This window comes from Talpa occidentalis, unplaced genomic scaffold (assembly GCF_014898055.3).
Source record: "Talpa occidentalis isolate TD23 unplaced genomic scaffold, MPIMG_talOcc4v2.1, whole genome shotgun sequence".
NCBI classification, from domain to species: Eukaryota; Metazoa; Chordata; class Mammalia; order Eulipotyphla; family Talpidae; genus Talpa; species Talpa occidentalis.
The window spans coordinates 38549166-38571675 of NW_026555331.1; positions in this window are offsets into that span (position 1 = coordinate 38549166).

Genomic DNA, 22510 nt, shown 5'->3' on the forward strand with positions numbered 1-22510 from the left:
AAGCCAAGTGCCATGATTATTTAAATCAATGGTAATGTGAATTGCAATAATGGAGCTTACCACAAGCAAGTGATTGGCAGATTCACACACTAGATTCAAAGGGACAATGAGCATACATTGATTATGTAGTCTACATGAAAAGCAGCAACATTCACTGGGGAACAACATGATAGGAAATATTGTAACATGCCTTCTTTCAGATATAGTTCTAAGAGTTAAATATTGTGCCAGCCTCCTACCTGCCCCAGAGTTAAACCACAGCTTGAAAGTTACGGCAAGGTTATTTGTCTTATCGTGTGAGTTCCTTAAAAGAAAGGACCCTGTCTGACTTCTTTTTATATCCCTCAGAATTTGGCAAACACCAAATGCTCTATGACCTACTAACAAATAAATAAGAATTTATTTGTGGCGCTACTAGCTCTCACATCTCCCTTTAAAGCCACGAGTCATATGGACTCTCTCCACTTTAAAATAACCACCAGGGATTGCTATTTTATATATTTTTTAACTTTAAAAGTCGTTAGCAAGATGCTTTTCAAAACTATAGCACACGACTGCAAGTTGTATTTTCCAAAGAAAGCACACTTTTATATTCTTTCTCACATGCTCTCCTTACAAGTGGCACAGATTTGACTCCCTTTGAGTGTCGGGGTCTTCAACCTGGACAGACTTATGCAATTTCCCTAATGGTTGGAGTATGGTGGAAGTGGTTTTATTAGGTCTTATTCTATTACTCTTAGAACCCAGCCACCATGTAATAAGAAAGCCAAGCAGACACATGGAAAGGTAACGGGTGTTTCATACAAAGGTCCCAGGTGAGGTACAAACCAATAGCCAGCATTATCTGGTAGACATGCTAGTGAGACTCCTAAAATTCTAAGTCACTCTCACTCATCAAGTGATCCCACGTCAAGGAATGGTTCTCAAGGTTCTTCTGCAAAATCTTGCCCAGATTGTGGATTCATAGAAAAAATAAGTGATTTTTCTTGTTTCAAGCCACTAAGTGTGGTATGGATTGGTAACTGAATTGAAAATTGAAACACAGAAAAGTGGATAAGTGGCCATCACATTATTACTAAATGAGCACACCCGTGTAAACATCACCTAGATCTAGAAATAACATTACTAGTGCTCCCTAAGTCCATACAGACACCTCCAAGTTGCAAACTCCATCAAGAGTGGTCACTATCCATATTTCTAATACCAGAGATTAGTCTGGACAGTTTTGAATTCTATTATTAATGGAATCACGCAATAGGTGCTCTTTTGTGGTTAATTTTTCTCTCAATTGTGTTTGTGCAAATAATCCATATTGTAGTTCATTCATTTTTATTGCTACCACCTATAGATATTTGGAGTTATAACAACACTGCTATTAATATTCCTGTGTATATCTTTGGTGTCATATTTATCATTTCTCTGGGGGATTTATCTAGGAGTGGAAATTTTGGTTCAAAAGTATGAAATATAAATAATCTACTTTTAATACCAAACTATCTGATGACACAATTCTACCAATTTACACACCCCTCAGCAGTGTTCCTCCCAATATGTTTTAATTTGAGTCATTCTGTCTAATGGAGTCCTTTTTGTGTTGGTTATCCATTTGTATATTTTCTCATGTAAGTTACTTATTCAAGCTTTTGCTAATAATTTTTTATTGGGTGGTTTTATATTTGTAGGAGTTCATTATATATTCAATAAGAGATTTATCAACTGAAAACTCTTCTAAAAGATTTCTAGAATAATCTGATGATGAGGCAAAGCAAAGTTTAATAATCTACTGCAATAATGGAGAGCTCCTCTTTGACACTCTTATGTTTCAGAAAGGGGAAGTCAGAAGGTGATTGCCATGGGGTTTTCATATTGGAAATCAACTGATTTAAGACTATTTCAATACAGATATCTGATTGGGACTAGGAAAAATTCATGATATTATAATTTATGATTGGTGGACAGGACAAAGCAAGGGTCTTGAAGTGGTCCTTCATATTAGACACTAGTAGTTGAATGTGAGTTTTTTGACCAGGTTACTAGGTCCAGAGAAAGAGGCTGTTTTTCCAGATGAGCAATCTAGTGTTGGAGCAAATTAGGTTTTTTTTTAAATTTTTGTAATGTTGATTTATAACATAGTAAATGATTTAGGGATCTAGGGTCACATCTCTTTAGATGTATGTTAACACACCACAGAGTATTTTTCTAATTGTATTTTTTTAATTGAAGTAACAGTGGTTTACACACTGTATGTGATTTAGAGGTTTAGGATCATATCTTCTTAGAACATGTGTTACCAAGCCACATCCATTCCCAAGGCACCCATATTCCGCCACCACAGTCTACTGGGGCCCATCTTCACTTTACTCCTCACCCCCAACTTCCTTCTCTGTAGCCTCAATTCTACAATCAGTTTACTGGGGTTTGTTTTTAGTTTAGTTTTGCCTGTTACTTTGATTTGTTTCTTTATACTCTAATGAAAATCATCCAGCATTTGACTTTCTCTTGACTTATTTAACACAGCATAATCTCATTCAGTTCCATCCTTGTCACAAATATCTTTCCTTTTTTTTTTTTACAGCTGTCCATTGTGTATATATATCACAACTTCTTAGTCTACTCATCTGTTAACATTTTAATCCACTCATCTTAATCCACTCATTTTAATCCACTCATCTGTTCTTAATCCACTCCAGGTCGTTTCCATAACTTGGCTATTGTTATTAGTGCTGCAGTGAACATGGGAGTGCATGTATCCTTTTGAATTAGTGTTTTTGCAATCTTCAGAGTGATATCTATGACTAGAATTATGGTAGAACTATTTTTAATATTTTGAGAAAGTTCCATACTATTTCTGCAAAGAAGTGTTAGTAAGGGTGTGGGGGAAAAAGGAACTCTCATACATTGTTGGTAGGAAAGTAGATGTGTCCCACTGTAGTTTTTATGAATTTCCTAAAGCAAACAGTGAAGTTATTTGTTGGTTTATAGTCTTTCTTTCTTTCTTGGTCCAAGTTTTCAGGAAGAAATTGTAAGTGGTCTTTATGCAGCAGTGAGAATTAAACTTTGTAAGTGTTGGTGGTCTCAGTGGTTAAGTACTTTGTCAGAAGGATATGTTGCAAATATTGTCACATCTGTACTTGCCTTTAGAATGATCATTCTGATTTGCCTACGAATCTCAGTTTCAGCACTAAATCTAGCATCCCAGGAAACCTCTTTGTCTTGGAGAAACCAAAATGGTTTGATCACCCTATTTGCCTTATTTCTCTTAAAACTATCTTTTCACAGACACAAGTCCTTAAGTGTAATGTCCAATTATCCGTTTTGTTTTTTGTTTGTTTGTTTTGTTTTGTTTTTTGTAGAATTAGGTGCTTCTTTGAGCCCCGCTAAGAAATCATTCTCTGGACAAGCTTTTACACATAGCTTTATCTTAATATAAATACAACAAAAACCTTTCATGAGAATTTGATTTTCAATTGGATTTTCTGTGTTTAAATTCCATTTATGTATATTAGTTTAAAAAACAATTATTCAATACCAGAAGTTAATGAATTGTCATTTCTATATTGTTATTTGGCACAATGAACAAAACCAATAAAGTGGCCATTCATCAAATTATTGAACTATTAATGCTCAAACTTTATGATGCATAGCAATGGGGGGGGAAGAGTTTTAGTATTTTTATCCATTTCTTTAAGTACTACAGACACAGTGCCTAATGCGACTAATGTCACAAGCTGCCAGGAGCATTACTTCTTTTAACAAAATTGATTTTTGTTCAGTCACTGTTCCTTGTTAGTGTCCTTCATTCTCTCTCTTTTTTCAAAGTCCTCAACAAGATTTGTCCATTTTGTCTCCATCTATTCCAATCAATACCCAACAGAATGCTCATCATCTCACAAAATGGCTTATGACAGGACTTGATTTTTTTCAGACTAGGTCAAGCACTTCATCTCAGTCATCATCAGCTGAACCTTTAAGCATGTATGGTATTTCTGCTATGCCTAAGGCACTGGACTAAACTTTTAGAGACAAAGATACATAAAAAGCAGGCTTTGCCTAACAAATCTCCTTAATATATTAAAATCTTAGACTCTTAGCCAATGTTTTCTGAGGCTTTCCAACCCCACTAACCTTTGTTACCTCCACCTTCATCCTAATGTTAAGGTTTATCTATATGCTTATTAATATTCTTTAAATAAGATCTTCACCCTCTAATGTCACCATACATCAAACTCCTATACTAATTGGGGCATAAACCATTTGCTGACTCAATTACTTAACATTTCTACATATAATTGTACACCTTTTTCTCTATTTTCATATTTCTTACATTCTTCTGGACTTTTGCCTTATACTTAGGTATTTAAAAAATTTTAAATCATAGGTTAGATTTCCAGAAGGGACCAAGATGGAATAAGCCTACTGTTGCTTCTCTGACCCATTGATTATACCTAAAACTTCTGGTTACAATATGAATAGCAATAACTGAGGGCTCTGAAAAAGTGAAGTGAAGACAGTTGCTACAGGAACTGTTATTCTTGAAGAAGGACCAGCCAAAGGCATGCTTTTTGTTTTATAGTTCCAACTGCCAGTCAAAGGAATTAGTTGATCTAGACATTACAACCCAGTTGCTAATTAAATTGATTTAGGCCCCATCAACTACTCATGGAGTTGAACTGCACATTGGAATCCAGTCAATCCACAGAATCAGAGGGCTAATAAACAAATACTACTGTTATATGAGTCTGTTAACCAATACCTATTTAATATAGCTAATTCATTTAGTGCTATTTATAAGTATCTGGGTTAACATATTACACCTTGAATTGTCCATATATTGAAATATCTTCTTTCTAACCCTCTATATTTTGGCTATTTATTGTTCATATAGAAATTATTTTCCTTCACTAACAGTCATTAGCAAGACATATGTCTTATCTCTTTTCAAAACAATGTTTTGCTTATCTGGAAATAGATCTACCACATGTGAAATGCTATTGGAAAGTTTTCTTTTGAGGGCAAAAATAGCTACTTTGAGTTACTCTGATGTGTTGTACTAGAAATGTCTATTTCACTATCATCTTAGCAAGGAATTTCACATAAGCTATTTTCATCCTAATTATTTTGATTCATTTTTGAACACACACACACTTATCTTAAACTTCTATTCTCTGCAAAGAATACATGTTTAGTTACACCAAAAAAATGTATACAGTAATTTCTGGATTTATATTCCATGGCAGTATCAAGTATTTAAAAAGGAATGAGGACCAAAAAGCACTTTTAGAACATAAAGATGGGGCGGGAACACTTCATGAACTACAGAAGAATTAACAATGAAAATTTATTCCTCACAGTTCTACATCTGGGAAGTCCATGATCAAAACACCTGCCTGTTTGGTTCTTGGTGAAGACACTTCCTGATTTGTAGCCAGACACATGTATCCTCACGCAGAGGAGTAAGAGATTCTTCTCTCCTGTCTCTTCTAATGAGGGCACTCATCCCATTCATAAGGGTTCCACTTTCATCAATTATTTATGTCCCTAAGGCCATCATGCTGGAGATTCAACTTCCACATATGAACTTCGGGGTAGATACAAACATTCTGATCACAGCAGAATTTAAGGTCTCCATAAAAGAAGAGGTAAAGAAGAACAAACATTCAATTGTCTACTCTGTGACATGAGAATATCATTGAATTAGGGTGATTTGTTTCTAGTTACAAGGCTGACATTGTGAGAAAATATTTTGCTGACATTCAATTTACGGCTTATTTTATAATTAACCATTAATAAAAACAATAACATCTACATTTACTGAGCAATTAACCGTAAAACTAGTTAAAGTACACTGATCTCCAACTTCATTGGCTTTGCTGCCATGATCTGATCTAAGGCAAAAAAATTGTTTTCATTTCTAAGTTGAATTGTTAACATAAGAGTAGTTGGCTGTACTTAATTGTGGTTAAAACCACAATTCCATTTTTTGAATAATAGTTTATTGAAGAATAGTTCATATACCATAAAATTCACCCCTTAAAGTACATAGTTTTGTGATTTTTAGATATTCACAAAGTTGTAAAAATCACTACACTAATTTGCATAGTCCCATCACCTATTAAGAAACCCCTTTTTTGCCAACAGTCATTTCCCTTCTCCTCTTAGCTCCTGGCAACCACTAATTCACTTCCCATCTCTGCACATTTACATATTCTGGACAACTCATATAAATGGAATCCCAGAGCATATGGCCTTTTGTGTAAGACTTTTTTTTTTAAGTTAGCATAATGTTTTCAAGGTCCCTCCATGTTATAGCCTGTTTCTGCACAGCACTCAGGTCTATGGACACATAATATTGCATTACATGGTTATACCACAATTTGTTGCTACATTCTTCAGTGATGGGCATTTTGGTTGTATCCATTTTAGGGCTATCATGAACAAGGTGGTTAAGAACATTTGTGGACAAAGATTTGTTTGGATATATGTTTCCATTTCTATTGGATATATGAGTGGAAATGTTGGACATGGTAGGCTGAATAAAGCCTCTGTAAACACATATCTTCATTTCCATGTGAAATTTAAAATCAGATTGTTTATGTCTGCAAAATGTCATTTGGCATTTTGATAGATACTGCATTTCATCTGTAGAAAAATTTAGAAAGTATTGCCATTTCAACCTTATTAAGTCTTCTAATCCATTAATACAAGATGTCTTTGCATTTTCTGGATCTTTTTAATCTTTCAATGACATTTTGTGGTTTTTAGTTTAAAATTCATGCATTGCTTTGGTTAAATGTATTCCTGATTTATTATTTTTGATACTGTGGTAAATGGAATTTTCTAAGATTTTTCTGACTATTCCAGAAATCAATTTTAATTAACTTAATCTTGAAAAGCCATTGTTGAGATATTTTCCCTTTTTCCATTTCCTTATTCCTCCCTCCATTATATAACGTTTGTTATTTTTAAATGTCTTCCTCTAAAACCTAAAAATACTTTTATATTTTAATGTAAAACCACTTTATTCCATCACGTATGGCTCTGGAGTATCTTTAAAATTTCTTTCCCAAAAGACTCCTAGAACTGAAAGGCACATGAGCTATGATATAGTCCAGTCTATTCACAACTCAACTGAGGACCATGGGGTCCAAAAGCCAGAATAATTATTTGGAATATGTGGAATGAATGTATAAAAGAGGTGATTCTAACTCCTAGTTTAGGGCTCTTTCTCTAAATAACACCATGGTTTTAATTTTAAAATCTGTCTTTGATTTAAATTTTTTTATACATGAGAAGTATGCCTATTAAATTTGCTTTGTGAGGCACCTAAAAACCCATAGAGCTTTAAATGGGCATATTTCATTATGACAATTACATCTATAGGACCCATGGACCTGTGGGTGGATGGACTCTGCTTTATGAAACTTGTGTATTTTAAGACTTTCTAGCATTAATTTCTGCCTACAGACTTGTGATACATTTACTTTTTTTTTTACATAATAATTATGTTGCACAGTATGACTGGAAAGGAGACAATACCAGCTCCATCCTCCAAGTTTTTAGGAAAATATTCAGACTTATGGGTGTTTTTCATTTCTTTTGATTGCAGAGTTCACAAAGTTTCATATACCTTGCTTTAGTGATAAGAACCATAAATTATCTTTAATTTAATAACTGCCTACAGTTGCAATGACAGTACCTTATGCTAGCAATTGACTGTGTTTACCTCCATTATTCAAATGTAGGATTGTATCTGTGGATTAAACTGGATAAGATGTCCTGCCAGCTGGACTAGTTAGTACTAAATGGAATTTTACCCTGAGGAAGGGGTTGATTCAGACTTCTGAGAAAAAACTCAAAAGGGGACAGCTGTTTTTTACATGTATACCATTACGTCTTATATGAAAGCAAGCCCTCACAATAGTCTCTTAATGTGTTAAAAATGAAGATTTTCCTTAATCTGATGTGCAAAATGCAAATGAGAAAATAGTAACATGCAAGATGGGCTCAGTGTTTATATAACATGGTAGTGTTCCAGAGAAGCGCACATAAATGACCTCTATAAACTCAAATACATTGTTATTAAATAACCCAGACAAATATGTAAAAGCTTTTTGCCTATAGAAACAAATCCTCACACAGCAGTAACATTTTCCACCCACTGATGAATCACCAGGCCGCTTTAGCATCCATTTTCTGGCTTTACTTAAAAAGCTAAGCAGGTGCCAACAATTCTGCCATTGGGAGAACATACATAGGCAAACTGAGTCATCAGTTAAAGTCCTTCAGAATCATTTACAAGCATTAACAGTTTTCTGAACCAGTGAGGGACCTCAACACACACAGAGAAATAGATTTTAGGGTATCCAGATACAAACTCCCAGTCCTGTGCCTCTCAAGTCACCCAGAGAGCAGAGTAATTTTAGAACCTTCTCCCATCGCACTTCTTCTACTAGAAAACATGCTTGTAAGAAGCTGAAGAGCTGATAATGGCCTGAGGTGCCCTTATGCAGAATGCAGTTGGAAATGTGTGCACTCTGCTCATTTGATTCAGTTCATATTATTTATGTGTATGTGTGTGTGTGTGTGTGTGTGTACAGGTTAAGGTGGGAAGGATGGGTACAAGAGGTATGAAAATGAATGCTGAACCACTGCCTTTTTAGCCCTGACCCAGCTATGTAAAAAATTACTGTAAGACATTTCTTAAAAGGAGCATTTTTTAGTTCCAACCAGTATTTCCAAAACTGGAGATGATGCTATCTGTGGACCATTCTAAAGGAGTAACATATGAATAAATTCCTCTACAGGGAGAGGGAAAGAATGCTATCCCAGGCAACTTGGTCTACATTCAAGCCTTAAACTGACCCAGCAGTCTCTTTAAACCCTTCCAATGACAAGAATTGCTATTTAATTTTTCTGACAGTTAATTAACATCCAAACAAGTACAGCAGTCAACCAAGGCATACCATTGATTGAAAATCTATAAATAGAAAAATAATTATATGATTAGGCATCACAGTATTTAAAATTTGATAGTGACAGAACTAAGGTTATTAGTCTATTTAAGCTAGCCATAGGCAGATGGTACTATCCTTTTACAGGGTTCATATGCCTGGGTTATGGACAACTAACAACAGTCAAAGCTGAAAGTTCACTCGTTAATCGCACTTGGTGGGGGGTAGGGCAGGGAGTGGATTTTGTATAACCAGGGATGATTTCTTGTCATCTAAATGCTCTTTAAAATGTGTTGACCTATAGGGGCCTCCCCGGTGGCGCAGCGGTTGAGCGCTGGGTTGCGAAGCTGCCCGCGGCCTCTGCGGCGCCGGTTCGATCCCCGGCTGCTCCCCGGCCACCACAGGAGGGTCCCACAGGCCACCACAGGAGGGTCCCACATGGCATGCAGACCTCTCCTGCCGCCCGCTGCTCCCCTCAGCAGTGTACTTCGGTCCTTCTGCCTGCTCTGCTCCCCGCTCTGGCTCTGGTGAATTCTCTCGCCCTCCTGTGCTTCTGACTGTACCCAGTGCATGTATAAAACAAAAACAAACAAACAAATAAATGAATAAATAAATAAATACATGCCTCTATAAAAAAAAAAAACTTAAAAAAAAAAATGTGTTGACCTATAATTCCTGTCTTGGTTTACATTCTTCAAAAGAAAGATTTTATTCCATAAGCAGAAATTTTGTGAAAGTGGGTTCATCAACTATAGAGTTCTAAGAAAGTTACTATTTTCATTGCTGCAGAATTTCAGACAGATTAGTCACAAGATTGGATGACGATCTTTTCAGGCCCCTAATGCCTACTTCTAGGTAACCGTGAGCACATCAGCATCTTGGGGAGAAAAGAAAGCTTACCAAAAAAACCAATAATTTCTAGCTTTTTCCCCTATTTCTCACTCAAACTGGAAACCTATTGATTTCAGTTGTGGTTTTGACTAAAATCCTTGAGTAGCTGATGTTCATATCAGTATGAGAGTGAATTTGCTATAAGGTTTTATGAAAATAAGAGAGGTATTCTTCTAAGGTGTTGATTAGGACATTTTGAGAGGTAGGGTGAATAGTGAACCATTACCATCAAAATACATGATTATTTTATCTTCTCTGGACTAGTTTTTAGATTTTTTATTTGAGTATAAGGGGGATATGACTTAGTTTTATTTATATTTATGGGAAGCCATTGCCAGATACAAACATGGTATTTCTTTACCTACAATTCAGTGCAATGCCTTTTCACAATTCAAATAACTCAACTCAGCTTTCTTTAAGATTTCACATTCTTTTCCTTTCAAAGCTTCAGGGACACAACGTACAGGTACAATAGCTCCTGACTATGAGAAGAGTTCTATGCCCTGAAGAGATGGCAATAGGGCACTTTTTAATGGAAATGTTCCTTCAACATGCTACAATTTCAATTTCAGTAATATTTGTAGCTTGCCAGCAAGGTAGATAATATCACCATCACTACTTTACAGATGAGAAAACCAACAAAGCATGACTAGATGACTCACCCAAGGTCAGGTACACTGTTGGATCTGACTGCCTGTAGCACCACTGTATGTCCTGGGAGTTTTAACCTACATGGTATTGCACTCTAGTACTGGTTTAATGGAGTTTCCAAAACCTGCACTAATGCCATCTAATATTCTAAGAAGTAATTTCTTGTTTACAGATATGAAACTTACAGGAATAGAGAATAAGTAAAAAGAAAGGAAAAAGTTGAGATAAGATCTGTCCCTGAAATCTGACCTTATATATTCTACATAAAGTGGCATTTCTAAGGCAACCTGCTTTGCTAAGATATTTAATTGGGATGTGGAATTTGCCAAAATGCCATACTCCCGTTACCCCTCAAGAGAAGTAATTACCTTTGGGTTCTCATTCTCAAAACATAAGGTTTCTTCCATAATCACACGAGCAAGTGCCTCATTTTTCTCCTTCTCCCTTGGAGCCATTAATGTTCCCGAAAGAAATGACTATGTTCAAAATAGCCAAAACAAATGCCCTAATATTTTTTTCATTGAAATTAATTTTAAATAAAAAGTTTAAAAAGCTTCTAGCCATCTGGATCAACTTTCCAAAAAAGTAATGAGGTTTTGCACACTATATCTAATTCTGTAGGAATTCAATTCTACTTTCTACTGCTGCAAAAAAGCAAGAACTTTGGTTTATACTGAACAAGTAATGGCAGTCTCTCACAGTGTGTTTTGACAGTGGACTCAAGTGCCTTGCCCTTGTGACAGCTAACAATATCTACTCCAATGGACAAACATTAGATTAAAATCATATCACAGACACGAATCATAGCACCCTTTCATTATTTCTAAGATGTATCCATGACGAATAGATAAATACTATTTTGCAAATGGATAATTGGCCAGTGGTAACTCTCCCAAGTGATGAAAAGAATGTGTCTTCAGGTAACTGTATCTAGGTTACCTCATCCCACCTCTTCACCGGTTGAATGCCAACCCTATGATTCAAACAAGAGAAAACCTGAAGTTGATTGAAGTTTCTCCTCCATCCTTCATTGGGATCACATTATCAAAGGTGTTTTATTTTTATTCTGTGAGCACATTTCCTGTTATGACTTCTTTAACCACCTATTATTCTGCAGCTATCATTCTAAGGAGTTTTAATTAAACCAGAAAAAAATGATGACTTCCAAAGTGAAATTTAAAAACAATTGCCTCAGTGAAGATTCTTATTTAGGATAGAGGTTATTCAACTATAAAAAGAGCAAAAAATCCACTTTAAATCCAACTCAAGAGCTATCTTCAGTTTATAATTGCTAACATTTAAAAAAATCACTTTGTTGTCACAATTATCTCCATTTATCTTTTTTTTCTATTTTCACCATAAAGTGTTTTCCCTATCTACCTTACCTGGGCAATTGCTAACTTTCACTAAAGTGCCTGTGTTTTCCTGGGCAGAATGTGACTAAGAATACCTGCCCACCCCTTCCCCAGAGACCAGCTTATTCCATTGAACAGAATGCTTGCCTGTAGCTTGTATGAGCATCAGCATTCATGGTCCTGCCTGACCTTCACTGCTTCACTTCTTTTGATATATATAGTCTTGAGTTATTTCCAAAGTGTAGGTGTTTCCATTGTTATCAGTTCACCAACAATGCTGACCTACAGATGTCTAAAAGGTCTCACTGCAGCCAAAGTGGCATGAAGAGGAAGACTTTTCTTTGCCAAGTTTAAGGCTAGCCATCAGTGGTAGAAATTGTACTGCAAAAAGAAAAAACTTCAAAGCTCAATCAGCATTGTGAGGAGTGGAAACAGAGGGTAGATTTCTCGTCTTCAAAATAATGCAAAGTTCTAAAATGGTGGAAGAAAATTATGTCATGCTCCAGTTTCTCTCACTCGTTGACCTTTAAGTTCTGATAATGATCTTAATGTTACAGAACAATTGAACTTTAAAATTAAGTGGAAAGTGTGCACAGTGTTAATGTTAACCCATAGTGCCCCCAGCATAAATACTGTATAACTGGAGTAAAGGAGGGTTTGAGTGAAAGAGTGGAAAGTTACAGGAAATTTAGAAATCGTGAAAAGAAAGAACCTTTATTCTGGGTCCATTCATTAATATTTAAACCATACTTTTTTCTTTATAAAAAGTAAAGCTATCCACAAATAGTTTTCAATTATCATTCTTTGAAAATAAGACAATGACATTTTACACATTTAATCTGCACAATATGAACATTACTGTCCACTGTCTCACTTTAAAAATGGCAAACTCTTAAAAAGATAAGCAGTTTACTTAAGGTTATACAACAAATCTGACCTTAACTAACAGATATGAACCCAGTTTCCAAAAACCACTCTTCCTCAAGTCACTTTACTGTCTCATTAGATGAGGACATACAAAAAACTACTCCATGAAACTCAGTCAAAGCATCTTAAAATCATGTAGTTATGGTAAGGATTGAATTTAAACAATGTATTGTTTAAGTGCCCCACTGAATTTCTGTATTGCATCAGAGCAATTTATACAATGTATCAGTAGCTTCACTTTTCAGGCCAATGAATGGTTGTTTATATTCTAAAACAACCTCATAGATGCTTTCAACTGGCCCTCTCCAGTATCCATCTAGAAAAAGTTGCCATAAACGAGCATAAAACAAAAATAACATGTATTATTATGGCAAGATTTCCAGCGAAGAGTAGAACCGATTTGATATCAATCAGTATTTGTTGAATCTTTGCCACAGCAAATGAGATGAGAGGACAAATGAACACACACTGGGTCGTGACTCATTAATGCTTAACTTATTTTAAGCTGAAGCAATTCAGAGGAGATAAATTTCTAATCAAATAGCTTCAGTGATTATGGAAGATTTGGACTCTGTTTCAAAACCTTGCTTATTGTCTTTCCTATAGATAACTATCATTTTAAATCTCCTCAATAAATTTTCTCTGTGTTAAAATAAAAAATAAGCTAGAAGCTAAGAAATTATTACTTTAATGCCAAATACAAATCTAGACATCCCATTAGTTAAATCTTTGAACTTCATTCCTTTTGCAGATTGAAGATTGGTAGCTCTGAGAAAACCAAAATATCAACAGTAAGAATAATCAAGGGCGGGCCTCCCCGGTGGCGCAGCGGTTGAGCTCTGGGTTGCGAAGCTGCCCGCGGCCTCTGCGGCGCCGGTTCGATCCCCGGCTGCTCCCCGGCCACCAGCGGAAGATCCCACATGGCGCGCAGACCTCTCCTGCCGCCCGCTGCTCCCCTCAGCAGTGTACTTCAGTCCTTCTGCCTGCTCTGCTCCCTGCTCTGGCTCTGGTGAATTCTCTCACCCTCCCGCGCTTCTGACTGTATCCAGTGCATGTATAAACAAAAAAACAAACAAACAAATAAAATAAATAAATAAAACATGCCTCTATTAAAAAAAAAAAAAAAAGAATAATCAAGGGCCTCCCCGGTGGCGCAGCGGTTGAGCTCTGGGTTGCGAGGCTGCCTGCGGCCTCTGCAGCGCTGGTTCGATCCCTGGCTGCTCCCCGGCCTCCGGAGGAGGGTCCCACATGGCGCGCAGACCTCTCCTGCCACCCGCTGCTCCCCTCAGCAGTGTGCTTCGGTCCTTCTGCCTGCTCCGCTCCCCACTTTGGCTCTGGTGAATTCTCTCACCCTCCCGCGCTTCTGACTGTACCCAGTGCATGTGTAAACAAAACAAACAAATAAAAAAAAAAAAATGCCTCTATTAAAAAAAAAATTAAAAAAAAAGAATAATCAAAAAATGCATATGAAGAAGAGGGAAGGAGTTAAATCCAACTGATAAAGGTGAACCAAGAAGTTTGACTTACTAAAGTCAGTGATTACTTTAAGCAACCTGAAATCTTATAATGATGTTGATAATTGATGATACAACATGAAGTTTTGGATGTGTTTCAGGGACTGAAACAAATTCTAAAAAACATAACATTTTACACACAGTCATCTTCCAAACAATGGTAATCTGGAGATTTTGAAGTGACACAGCAGATATTTCCTTCATGTTTCTTTCATGTTTAACAGTTCACTTTTTTAAGCTCAGAAAGATGAAAATACAAGCTTTCATTTCTATGACTTAAAAAAGCAGTCTACCTATCTCATCCAAGAGAAATAGGAGGCAACACTTTGATATGAGTAAATTCCTATTATATGAGCTCTGGCAATAATCATAAATAAAATGTGATTGTCAAATAATATAGTTATTAATAGGGACTGTTTGGTAGAAAGTAAGGTTATTCATTAAAATACTGTCCCATGCTTTCAAAAGAATTATTGTTCTATTTTTAAAAAATTAATGATAGAAGGCATCAGCTCAGCATTAAAGATCTATGTAATGCTCGAGTCCATGTTGAATTTGAACACATCAATACTTACTAATAGATAGCAATGTTGCTGATACATTAGTCGGAATTCAGTTTGAATAGATTATTGTAATAAAGAAAAAATAATGGCAGAGACACAAGACTTTATATCTCACATAATTACTTGCAGAATGCATTGAACATAGCTGATGTCAAATGAAGTATTGATTAATCCACTATACTAAAGGTGATATCTTAACTATAGAACCTGTGTCTAGGCTATATAATTTCTACTGTTCTCTCTACCTTCCATCTCATCCATCTTCTCCTCTGCCTCCAAATAATCTTTTAAAATGAAATCTCTATCACAGCATTAAAAATGTATGATGGCCCAGAAAATGAATCTCAACTTTCTCAGTATACATACCTTACTCACAAGACCCTTTATGATTTGGCTCCTATTTATCTAGATAGCCTTGGATCCTAATAATTACATGTTATCTTCTTGTGCTCCCAGAATGATAAATCACCAGTAATTCCTTGGGAATATTCTGGGGTGCTATTTCATACTTTCATCCCCACAGCAGCCACCACTGGTGGCTGACTTATGTCTCCATACCTGTGAATGCCACACTGCCAACTTGTACCCACATTTCTTTGTCTGAAGATCCCATATGCTCACATATATAGAAAATCTAAACTTCTGGAGAATTATTAGCATTGCTCTCACCCAAAGTAACTGAATTAGTGAAAAACTCCAATCCATACTCCACATTATATCCTAAGTTTCTCCTAAGAAAATGAGTCCCAGTGGCTCACAGAAGTAGTCTGGTAGAAAAATATTCTTTACAACTGTTTTTACCTTTCTTGTCTCATTTCCTACTCTCCTACCAGTGCTTCCTCCCAAATGAACTGCTGTATTCAAATCCTGTCTCAAAGTCAACTGGAAGGAGCCCCATGCTAGGTAGTCCCTTTGTAACCATTGTTCCCACTTCCAGAGAATATTCTTCCCTTCCTACATATCCACCGGATAATTCCTAAGTCCCCTTTAAGGCAAAACTTCTCAAACTTCAAGGCCATACAGATTTCCAGGAAATCCTATAAAAATGCAGATTCTATTTGCTGAGTCCTGAGTAGAATCTGATATTCTGCAGTTCTAACAGTTTTCTGGATCATGCAAAAACCCCTGGTCTGCAAATCTCACTTTGAGCAACAAATATTTCAGACAAACTCAAGGACCTTTACCTTTAGAAGTCTTCCCTAAAGCGACTTCATTCCTGTCTTAATGAATATCTTTTCTACATTTATTATACTGTGTTGAAATTCTTTGCAGATTTGTTTTTCCAAGAGTCTTTCCCTTTAAAATTAGGATCATCTTTTTCTTACCTGTGTACCAACAGTAACCAGCATATTGTCTGATATATTACCTATATCTAATAAGTGCTTATAAGTTTACAGAATGGACAAACTATAATTTTATGGCATGCTTCACCAAAATTTTTATTTGTGCATCTATTGTACTTGGGAACATTCAACTAATTCAGCCAATTGTGTTTCAATATGAGTTACATAAATTCTTCAGCATTCTAGCTTATTTTCCACATAGATTTCAGGACTTCTGAACAATGAAACAGGTTGCAGAATTTCTTCCTTTGAGATATTTAATATGATATGTCAACATACCAGAAATAATTTCATTAATTCCTATCTGTAGGCAGGGAAACAATCACAGATTCCCTTCTTTTTTATTCTTATTTAAAAGTCACGGCTGAATGCTATGCAAGCTAGTCATTCATTGGGTTGTGGAAAGTAGTGGTGGTTGGGGTGGGATACAAAAAGGGCAGAAATCACATGATAGGAGGAGGAAGTATTTTGCTCTCCTTATTCATAATGCCTGCTTCCTCCTTAAGAAAAACTCAGTGTACAGTAGTGAAACTAAATCTATCCAGGGAATAGCCTATATGGTATCCCTCGATGGACAACTAATGGAAATAGTATCTGATCTTTCTACTTTAAGATGCAAGAACAGAAACTAAGGTGTTTTCAACATATCAAGTTCTGAAGTAGATAATAGCCCTGATAATGGACTAAAGTAAAGTGAAATGTGAAGCCCACAGTAACATTTGCTGGAAGTCAGCTCCTATCTCATTCCAACCTAATTCTTTTACCACTAGAAATCAACCTTGAACATATGAGAAAGATATTCTCATGACAAGGAAAATGGCAACTGAAAGGCCCTGATAAATTAAAATTAACTAGGCCGTATCAGATCATGACTAATGTTTTGTACTTTATTTGCACCTTTCTATCTTGTATTGTAATTCTTACTGTCTAGGTCTGTCTTTCCAAATAGGTTAGTCAAGTCCTTGAGGGCAGGAATCATGTTAATTAATCTTTTTATCCCAGAATATTGCCTGGCTCATTGTAGGTATTCAGTTAGTCATTGTTGGATTAATGAATCAATCAGTGAACTATGGCCATGCAATAATTTTAAAAATAACACTAAGCACTAAATTAAAGCTCCTGAAGTCCAAAATCAAGATAGGTATCAGTTTCTCAAACATTTTAGTAGTTCAAAAGGAGATGGTTACAATTAAAACCATAATGAGAAACAACTTCAAACCTACTAAGTTTGACTCTAGTCAAAAAGACAGACAACAACAAGGGTTGGTGAGAATGGGAAGGAAGAACTGTAATTTTCATTCACAACTGTTGGGAATGTGAAACAGTATTTTGAGAACAGTTTTATTTCAAAAGTTAAACACAAATTTACCCATTCTACTCTTAGGCACATACTCAAGAAAAATGAGAACATATAACTACAGAAAGACATGTGTGAATGGTCACAGCTACATTATTCATAGCAGACAGAAACTGGAACAATTCAAATATCAATCAAGTGGTGAGTGGTGAAATATCACGTATTTGTATAATGAGATACAAGAACACACTGCTAGAAACATTTACAAATTTATACAACGTAAACTTTTGTAAGCTAACTGCTATTATTTGGCATTTGTTTTTGCATCATGTTAATTTCCTTAGAAATATAACTACACATGGAATGCTTCTTCCCTACAATGCTGTTGTTCATAGTTCTGACTTCACCTTTAAAAATACTCATATTTTTACATTAATATCTAAGTAAATTTACCATTACATGTTATCAAGTTGGAGTTCAACTCATAAATATTTGTACCCCCACCTTCATTCTGAGTTCACCATCTATGATGGCTAATTTTATGTGTCAACTTTATCAGACAATGGGATATCCAAATAGCTGGTGAAACATTATTTCTGGGTACACCTATAAGAATTCTTCAAGAAGAGATTAGCATTTGAATGTGCAGACTAACTAAAGATCATGCTCACCCATGTGAGTGGGCATCATTCAGTCATTTGAGACCCTGACTAGAACTAAATGGTGGAGAAACAGTGAATGTTCTCCCTACTTAATCTGGGAAATCCATCTCCTCTTCCCTTGGACATTAGTGCTTTCAAAAATTGTCATTGAGGGAAACTTTCCGAGCAAAAAAGCATTGAAGGAAGACAAAATTAAAGATCAACAAATCCAACCATTTAAAATTTAACACATTTGAAGATCAATACCTTACATAAAGTGGCAAAAATCAAATGAAGGAAAGATGACCTACATAGGGAAAAATCCTTAATATTTAAATTGTTCATAATAATATTTATGAGTCATATACTATGTAGCAGATACTGTGATAAGCACTTAATATATTTTATCTCATTATTCTTTACAACCACTTTGAGATGGAAATAATTACAATTCCCCATTTTTAAAATGAGAACTCATTCACACAGTCACTCTGTAACTTGCGCCTTGGTGTCTGATAACAAGTTACAGAGCCAATGTGAGGCTCAGGAAATTGACTTTACAGAGCCCATGATCTTAGCCAATGAGCTCTATTAAGAAAATCAAGAGTATCCTAATAGGATGAGAAGAGACAAAGGATATGAGGTCATACTCTAGGGAAGAAATAAAATGTCAAGATATAAACAAGTCATCTCACAAATCATCAAAGACACTAATTAACAGGCTACTCTTGTTTACCTTTCAAGCTGACAGTGATTTCTTCTGGTACTGATACTCAGTGAGCACAAGGTTATAATAAGACAAATAGTCGGAGAAACTGAGAAAAGTTGGACAACGGATAAGGCAAAGTTTCTAAGAAAAATTGACCCTAAAAGAGGGGCGGGTGTGCGAATTAAGCAAAAAGTTTCAATCAAGGGAGAAAACCCTTGCCATTTCCTTCCTTTTCCTATTTTGATCTCCAGAGGAACACATACACTTTCAAAATACCCAGTTTAGTGTCATTGCCAGGAGAAAACTGCCTATTGTGGAGTTGACAAAAAGTATAGTCTGTCTTTAAGATATTAATTGGGATTCACCTGGATGGGTCTTACCATAAGCGTGGCAACTAGCCGCAATTTTTTTTTTTTCTTGTGAGTCTCACTTAACTGCCAGCCACTGTGGAACCAGAATTTGCTCTCATTGTCCCTGTGCTATGTCTGCCAGTGGTTTTTGTTTCTGTTCAAACATTTCTGTTATTTAGCATGATCAAGGCTATACTCCACACTCCACACTCTGCTCGTTTACAAACACTTGGAGGATCAAGAAGGAAATATTGTGTGGATTTGCTATCACACTTCTGGGCAATGACTCATGCCTTTTAGTTTTATTCCTGCAGTAATCATTTATCAGTGAGTTACCCTGTGATCCATTATACTTTTCTCCCTAAGAGATACTATTAGAACTTCCTAATTTGTATTCCAATTCTCTTTGTTTCTTCCCTAACAACTGAAAATATTCAAAGATCTTACATTTCACCCTATTTTGAGAAGGTCTGGAGTATGATCATCAAATCATTTCTTTCATATTCTAGGGTCAGGTTATCTGCAGGAAAGTGTATTAAGTGTTTTCTCTTAACCAGAACTTAAATTCTGCATTTAAAGATAATTATTCAACCTACATTCTTCTATCAAAGATTTATTGAGCATCAACAATTTGTCTGGCATAGTTTTGGACACTCAAGACATAATAGCTTTAAGATAAGTATCATTTGTGTAGATAGGATTATCTCTGAGGGTTCTTCTGAGCAGGTAACATCTGATAGGAGACTTGAATTCTGAGCAGGCACAAGCCTTAAGAATGTCTGGACTTGAGGCCAAGAATAAGATAGAACTGGGAGTTGAAATACTGGAAGGGAGATTTCGATCCAGGGTGTGAGGGGGAGAGTGGAGAAGATGTGATTAGAAGAATGGACAGAAGTAGTTTAAGACCACAGTGAAGAATTCAGACTTTATTCTGACTGAAATAACAGACTATGGAGGTCAATATAATTGTCTTCCTGGAAATGTGAAGATGTATGAAATGGTTTCCCCATCCTAACCCTTGACATGGATCTCCCATCTTGGTGAGAATATAACTAGACTTGGACAATGGCGTAGGGTGCAGCAAGCCTTTCTACCCCAAAAAATCCATCCCAGGCATCTTTTGGTTGCATTTTTTTTTATAGCAGAAACTGATTCTTTTTACTTTCACAAATTCCAACTGTGATGCAAATACTAAAGAATCATAATAAACTACTCAAGTCATTAGCACATTAATGTATATTAACTCGGCAGTTTACAAGAGCTGAAGAAATAGCTGAGTTGGGAATAAGGGAAAAGATTTTGAAGGTGAAACTCCTTCAGAGGTACTCCATTACCAAAATATCCCAGAGGAGGAGCTCAGAACTAAAAGTATTGGTACTAGGGCAAGGGAACACCTGGGACGAAGACAGGCCCCATGGCACTGAGGACAAACCTGAACTACTTGCACTATATAAAAAAAAATGTCTTCCTGAAAATCAGGACCATAATTCAGGTAGGAGTTATTCATAGACTGTGGTCACATACCTTACCGGTGGCCCTTATTGGCAATAGTCCAGAAATCAGACTTTGAGTAAATCTGAAATTTTTATTTCACCTATCTTATATATGCAGGGGAAAAATATCAGAAAATATCATTTTTCTACCACTTATAACTTCTAATATGCTATTTAGTCAACAGCTGATGGCTAACATCAAAACCATGAAACCAGAAATTTCTATCTGTTTAAAGCAGTGACGTTATTCCTACATCCAGTTCTAACCTCAGGAACTTAAGGAAGATTTCCCATGTATACGTGGGTGTTCAAAAGTACCAAACACATACTGACTTTAAAATCTGAGGAATTTTCCTAAAGTGCTTAAAATAAATCCTCATATTTGTTCAGGTAGTCCTCTAGATATCCCTGAACATAAGTGACATTTTCCTCTGAACTTTCAAACAAAAGAAATTGGAAAAGCTAAATGTCTTTTGTTTTTTGTTTGTTTGATCTTTAATTGGAAAATCTAGTCCTAGACTCTATGACAGCCATTGTGTATTTTTTCATGTGTTTGCCTTATGTCTCCCACTTCACTGTAAACTCCTGAAGGACAGGAACTGTTCTCTTTTATAGCTCCCTAGAGTACACAGTGGACATTCATTAAATGCTGTTGACTGACTTGCTGACTGACACCATACAAATGTAGAACACAAATAATTGACACCATCTCTGCAGATAAAGATTAAGGAGACAGAATTGACATTTTACATTGCTGATATCTACCCTGTATTGTTCATAAATGATGTCAGATAAGGCCTGACTTTTTTCTAGAATTATTAATTTTTAAGCAGACTATCTTGATGAACAAACACTATATTGGTCTGGATAAAATGTGACCAAATTTAGACCTGACAGATGAATCTGAATTCTGTTAAATATTTGATGTTTTATCTCCAAATTTGAAAAGCAGATACTTTGAACAGTCTCTTGCAGATACTTTCCTCTGCTTTTCTATGTGAGTTACAGGAATCTTTCTGTGGGTTTATCTCCTTTGAGCATTTTAGCATTACTGAAGAGTAATATGCATGCATTGCTATGGTCAAGAATAATTCTTTCGTATATTTAATAATCAGGACACTCAAATCCATTTCTATTCTATTTTTGTATCTTTCACTCTGTGGGTGTTTCATGATTATAAATAAGAATGACAAAATCTTATTTGATCATATTTATATCCATTTATATTTTTAAATGATGGTGCTGACTTCAGTGTCCATTTGTCTTTTTGATTCAGTGATGATAGAATAGTTGATTGAAAGCAAGTGTGTGAGGATGCTTGATTTGCATATTATCTGAATGAACATTTCAGTTCCCTCTCCAAGGAGCCTCCCTCATTGATAAGAAAGATTTTGAGAGAAGTTCCTGCTGAGCAGTATTTCTGAATGAGAAGCCAATAATATCTACAAATAATCAGGTCATTTGAATCCCAAGAGGAAAGCACTGTGGGACTATACCTAGCAAGCATCTGAAATTCTGATTTAATACCCTTGTTCTGAAGGAACTCCAGTTCTTCAGAAGGACATTTTACCAGAAAGCAGAAGTCTGATTCACATGTGGGAGCTGGTTGCCAGGGGTAACCTCAACTGAAAAGAGGAGAGATTGTATTTAAACTACCTACAAATCTCAAAGAAGGTACAGCAGCTGTAACTTTTCTGTTGCAAAAGTCTTTTCTCTTTCGAGAATTAAATAGAAAAACAACTCATTGTGTTGGTAAGAAACCCCCAGTGAAGTTCATAATGCTAGCTTCAAGAGGGATTGTAATCATTTTGCCTGTCAGTGTCAA